Below are 6,678 nucleotides of genomic sequence, written 5' to 3'. Positions count from 1 at the left end.
GTTTCCCCAATGGCTGTCTTCATAAATGCAAGTTGCCTATTTCTACATGGCTAAAATACCGTAATTTTAACAGGGAAATGTAGGTCGCTACAAGCAGATTACTGCTTCCCATTGATGTGAATAAAGGCATCAGCCTGTGTTCTTTTAAACCATACATGCCAGGACCCAGGGTTGATTCCCAGTATGTGCTGACTGAGATTACTTTATTTGGTTGGATACTACAATTGGCCTTTTATGCTCTGGGATGAATGGGGGGAGGGGCAAATTATCTGGGGTTCCTGCACCTGATTGCTATCCAATTACTCCGGTTGCAAAGTCCACCTATTTAGATGTTGTGAAAATAGGATTAGGCTCCGGTGTGATGCCCTCAATGATGATATAACCTACTGCTATACACTTTTTAGGTTCATCACGTGAAGAACGGCCACATGTGCAAAATATTGGTGGCCAGATGGTGCTCTGTAACTGTACCCCAGCATGAGTTGGTGTTTTCAGGGTAGGAAGAAAGCTGCTCACTTTACCTATTGCCCACCCTTGCTGTCAAACTGCCTGACTGACCAGTTGTGGATGTCAGAATTTCCTCCAATTAAATATTGGGGTGACAGAAGCTATCTTTTTTGGCCTTTGCCATAAATTCAATTCCCTTGCCACAATTTCATCCTCTTTTGCAGACACTCTTTCACATAGCCCTATTTACGTTGGCATCCTGATCAACTCAGTAGAATTTCAAACCCTACATCCTATCCATGTTGCTCACCACCTTTCGTACCTCACTCCTACTGCTGCTGAAACCTTTACACTTTTACCACCTTTTGGAACAGATTTATCCAATGTCTCCCAAGTTCCAACTCATTCAAAACACAAGTACCTATCCATATCTAGTCCTGCTTGCAGATCACCAGTGCTGTTTTTCCCCTTTTCCTCCTCCAATTCATTGAACTAAAAATCCTTCTCATCTTGAAAATCCTCCATCAACTCTCTCCACCCTATCTTTGCAAACTCCTTCAGCTTTGCATTGCCTCCTGCACTTTTCAATCCTCCAACTCTGAACTTCTATGCATTTCTCCCCTCTTTCCACTATTGGTAGCAGAGCCTTTAGCCACCTTTTGGTTCCATGCTCTGGAAGGTTATCGCTTCTCTCCATTTTCAAAAGTCACCTTAAAACCCAAATTTTCAATTAAGCTTTTGATGACCTAACTTTCCCACCAAAGCACCAGCCTATTGCTTTTTATTTTAGGTCTCAAACACTTCTTAGGTTGTGTTTTGATATTAAAGCTGCTGGTGTACAGAATATGCAAGTTGTGCCTAATATTTTCTTTCCCTAAAAATTCTTAACATTGGGAGAGAGGAGAAACAACACTGCTGCTTCCCAATGCCCAGTTTTTCCTATTCTATACTTCTCTCCTATTGGAATATACTCTGCCACTTTACCAAATGACCCTAAGTCCAGATACTCAGTGGCAGCAGACTATTTGATTCTACAAATTAACTGATCTCAGCTAGAGCAGCAATTATTGCTACTATTTATCTTTGTGCTCCCAGCAAAGAAGGGTGGGGGGGGGGGGGTGATCAAAACTTCTGCTTCTGATGCAGTGACAGCATTGGGCTCAATAGCAATCACTTTTTCAACGAGGGTCACTGGATAAGAAACAGGAGTGGGGGTCTTGATTGAAGTTTATTTTTCCACCCTCTGTACCTTAGGCATTGGGGTCATTTGTAGCATCCTCAGCAGCAATTTGCATTTATATAGCACCCTTAACATAAAATGTCCCAAGCTGCTTCACAGTTGAGCGTTGGACCCGGGTTGGAGAGGTGACTAAATATGGTCAGAGGTGGGTTTTAAGGAGGCTTTTGAAGGTGGAGAGAGATGTACAAGGAGGGAGTTTGTGTGGGCTCTACTACCAATCAGACTTAATGTAGGTGAGAATGTACGTCAGACCAGTGTTGGAAAAGAGCATTCATATAGCTGGAGTAGTTTACAAAGGTAGGAAGAGGATAGGCAGTGGTGTAACTTGTATACTAGAATGAGGACTTTGAAATGAATGCTGAGGAACAGGAAGTCAGTGGTGAGCAGTAAAGATTCAGTGATAATTAAGCAGGATTTTGTGCCAGGTAGAATACAGGCAGCAGAGCAATGAGTAAGCTGAAGTTACTAAGCAGAGCTTGGGAGGCCTGTGAGAACAGCATTCGAAAAGTCAAGTTTAAAGGTGACTAAGATGTGGAGAGTTTCGACAGTAGTGGGGGTGAGTAGGGTGGAAGGCAATGTTTGAGGTGGAAGTAGGTATTGTGATAAATTGGGTGGAGAATTTGAAGCTTGAGTGCAACACAGCATGTGTATTGTCGGGTTGTGCTTGAATGGATATCTAGGAAGGGGATGAATTCAGGAACTTGGTGTTTGATAAAGTGTCACATAATAGGCTTGTCAGCAAAATTGAAGCCCATGGAATAACAGACAGTGGCAGCATAGATACAAAATTGGCTAGGTGACAGGAAGCAGAGTAGTGGTGACCGGTTGTTTTTCGGAGTGGAGGAAGTATATAGTATTCCCCAGGGGTCGGTACCGGGACTGCTGCTTTTTTTTCTGATGAGTTGAGTGTACAGGGCACGATTTCAAAATTTGCAGGTGACACAAAACTTGGAAGTGTAGTAATCAGTGAGGAGGATAGTAATAGGCTTCAAGAGGACATACAGGCTGGTGGAATGGATGAACACATGGCAGATGAAATTTAACGCAGAGCAGTGTGAAGTGATAAATTTTGGCAGGAAGAATGAGGAGAGGTAATATAAACCAAATGGTACAATTCTAAAGGGGGTGCAGGAACAGAGAAACCTGGGGGTATATGTGTACAAATCTTTGAAGGTGGCAGGACAGGTTGAGAAAGTGGTTTTAGAAAAACATGCAGGATCCTGGGCTTTATAAACAGGCATAGAGTACAAAAGCAAGGAAGTTATGTTGATCCTTAATATAAAACACTGATTCAGCCACAACTGGACTGTTGTGTCCAGTTCTGGGCACTGCACTTCAGGAAGGATGTGAAGGCCTTAGAGAAGGTGCAGAAAAGACTTACTAGAATGGTTCCAGGGATGAGGGACTTCAGTTATGTGGATAGACTGAAGAAGCTGGGGTTGTTCTCCTTCGAGCAGAGAAGGTTAAGAGGAGATTTGATAGAAGTGTTCAAAATCATGAAGAGTTTAGATAAAGTAAATAAAGAGAAACTGTTCCCGTTGGCGGAAGGGTTGAGAGCCAAAGGACCAAGATTTAAGGTGATTGGCAAAAGAACCAAAGACGACATGAGGAAAAACTTTTACGCAGCAAGTAATCGTGATCTGGAATGCGCTGCCTGAAAGGGTGGCGGAAGCAGATTAAATCGTGGCTTTCAAAAAGGAATTGGATAAATACTTGAAGGGGAAAAATTTGTAGGGCTGCGGGGGAATGGTACTAACTGGATTGTTCTTACAAAAAGCCGGCATGGGCTCAATGGGCCAAATAGCTGCCTTCTGTGCTGTAACCTTTCTATGATTCTATAATTGCAAACCTAGGTCAGAACCTGTGGTTGTGTCATTTATGCATTTGCTGATTCATAATCTATGCAGAATCTTGCCTGTCTCTAATTTATTACAATATCTGTTTAACTGGTGTGGGACAAATTCAGTTTCCCGATTTGCAGCTAGCTACACCAGACCTGAGCTCAGAGGGTGGTAATGGTTACCGAACGTATTTAACATTTGTTGTCCTGAAGGCACGTATCATCACCTCCGCAAACTGAACCAACTGCAAATAAATCCACTGCATTGTCCATCTAAATACTGACCCCAGTCCATCACCGGCATCTCCACATCACATCTAAATACTGACCACATAGTTCACAATAGGAGATCAGCCTAATCCAGTCAGGGCTAATACCTCTTTAACTTTTCCATTATCAGACAAATGTCCCAATGGGACTAATTTGTTCCCCATAATGCAACCCTCACAAAGAAATTAACACAGGAATAGTTTCAACAATAGGTACTAGCCTAGATAACAAGTTCTGGACTGGTGATGGGCAGCAGCAGGACACCACTTCAAGCTGTATGAAATAGCAGCACTATCTACTATACTTAGTGGATCTTTGCAGTCTATAACAGTTAAGGGTGTTGCCTTAGTGTTTCTCAATAGCTGAGACTTTCTTGTTTAATTAGATGTATAGCTTTGTATTTAGCATTAAAGGGAGATTAAGCATGTGGTTACATGTATGTCTGAAAAGTTTACAGCCTGTGCTGCAAAACCCCAAGGGGATAAAGATGAAGGAATGCTCACTGTGTTTGCACTTACCAAAATATATTGGGTAAATATTCTCATGGAAATTTTTTAGAAGTATAATTTAGGCTCCCCCTCCCATTGTTTAGTGGGCAATGGCACCAATCAGTGCATCACTAAGCCATTCAGACCACAAGGTTCCAGGTCCAATTCTTGGCCTGTGCTGTGTTAGCTGACCTCCAAGACACCAATTAGAATGCTATAATTGACCCCAGTGCCCCTGGACTAGAAGAGAAAATCAGCCAGATTTATGCTCCTATTTTTATCCAGTCCAGCTGAAAAGTATGCATATGTGTATATTGTGAGGACGGAATCAGGTTAGGGTGGGGTGCCCTGTGCCCTGTACAATCAAAAAGTTTAGATATTGTCTGCTTCCTTATATGTCAACATAATCAGAGGGTTGCTGGCATCCAGGAACTGTACCTGTGTGAGTTGGTGCTTTTCAGGAGCAGAGGGGTTAAAACTGATCAAGAATAAGTACTCCTAATTGAAGATTTGATTATTCTGTTGAAATGAATTGCTGTAATTTGAGAGGTAGTCAGTGGCGCATTTAAAAACAACCATCAAAACTAATGTACTTACTGCAACATTTCCCCATTTAACTAAATAAATACACATCATAGTAAATATGTAAAACGTTAATTTTTATCACTGATTTCCCAAAAAATAAACAGAGCAGCCCCAGGTTTAAAAAAAATAGTAAAGTTAAAAAAGCAATTAAAAATCAGATCCAAAGGCCATGAGGTATATTTTCTATGTGTAAAATTAAAGAAATTTTTACTGAACTGTCATCATTGATAGTTCAGTAAAATATTTTTAAGTGTCACCCTTGGCTCAGCGGTAGCACTCTCATCTGAGTCAGAAGGTCGTCAGTTTTAAGTCCCACCCCAGAGGCTCGTGCACCTAATCTAGGCTGGTACTTCAGTGCAGTACTGAGGGAACACTCCGCTGTCGAAGATGTCTTCTGCTCTCTCAGGTGGACTAAAAGACCCCATGGCACTACTTGAAGAAGCGCGGGGGAGTTTTCCCTGTGTCCTGGCCAATATTTATCACTCAACCAACATCAATAAAACAGATTATCTTGGTCATTTATCTTAGTCATTTATCTTATTGCTGTTTGTGAAACCTTGCTGAATGCAAATTGTCTGCTGCTCTTCCTAAATTACCAGAGTGATTACACTTCAAAACAACAACTGCTTGCATTTATATAGTGCCTTTCATGTGTAAAAGGTGTATGCATTGCTGATCAAAACTGATATTCATTGCTGCTTGATTAAATAAATCTACTGCTGTGATTATAAATCTGACAAGGATTTGTTCATTTTACTGTTGGGCCTTTGGGTAAAGACAAGGTACCAAAATAAAACTGCATTTATGCACAAATAGTATAAATTTCAAACTGCTGGAAACATGAGGAAGCCACATAAAGCTGCACAAAAGAGATTCTGCCTTGGAGGTACAAGTAAAATCATTGGATGTTATGATAAAAGTCCGTATAGCTTTTGCACCACTTTTTCTCTTGCCCTGAAGGTGTTGATTCCTTGTTCGGGTACAGATCCACAGCTACCAGTCATCCTCTGGTACTGTTCCCAAGTGAATATTATGTGTGGATCTTGCAGGGGGGTGGACTTCAGTAGGCTATTTGACTGCAGGGGTAGCACAGTTGAGCCTAATTCTATCCTCACCTCTCACTTCTAGGTTGGTGGGATGGAAGATCAGCTCAAGGGGGATGTTAACATTGGTCTTAAGGGAAGGGATAAGGGCGGAAGCATAGGAAATGGGACAGACCTGTTCTACGATGGTGGAGCAAAATCCATTTCGGAAGCTATAGGAAATAGGTCAGGAAGGGGACCTGAGTAGGACTGGAACAAAGAGTGTTCAAAGTATCCTACAAAAACACAGGCATAGCTAAGACTCATGGGTTCCCATAGCAACACTTGAAGTGAATGGAGTTAAAGGAAAAGGTACATAGAAATTACAACATGGAAACAGGCTGTTTTGCCCAACCAATCCTCGTTGGTATTTATCTTCCACATGAGCACCTGACTCCATGTGCCTGCCCTGTTTTCATATCCCTTTATTTCTTTTCCCTCAACTAATCTAATGTATTCTTAAATGTTGAGGCCTCTGCTTCAATTACTAACTCTGGCAGTGCATTTCACAGCCTCCCAATCCTCTTTTTTTAAGTTTCTCATGCTGTCTGTTGTAAATCTTTTACATTTAGTGTTATATCTATGTCCCCTCAATCACTAGAAACAATCTGTTTCTATCTACTCTATCCCATCATAATTTTAAGCACTTCTATCAAATCATCCCATAATCTCTTATGTTCTAACAAAGACAGCCCCAATTTTTACAAGTCTTTCTTCATAATTTTT

The sequence above is a fragment of the Heptranchias perlo genome, chromosome 17 (assembly GCF_035084215.1).
Source record: "Heptranchias perlo isolate sHepPer1 chromosome 17, sHepPer1.hap1, whole genome shotgun sequence".
Lineage (NCBI taxonomy): Eukaryota > Metazoa > Chordata > Chondrichthyes > Hexanchiformes > Hexanchidae > Heptranchias > Heptranchias perlo.
Note: the sequence above shows the minus strand (reverse complement) of the source record.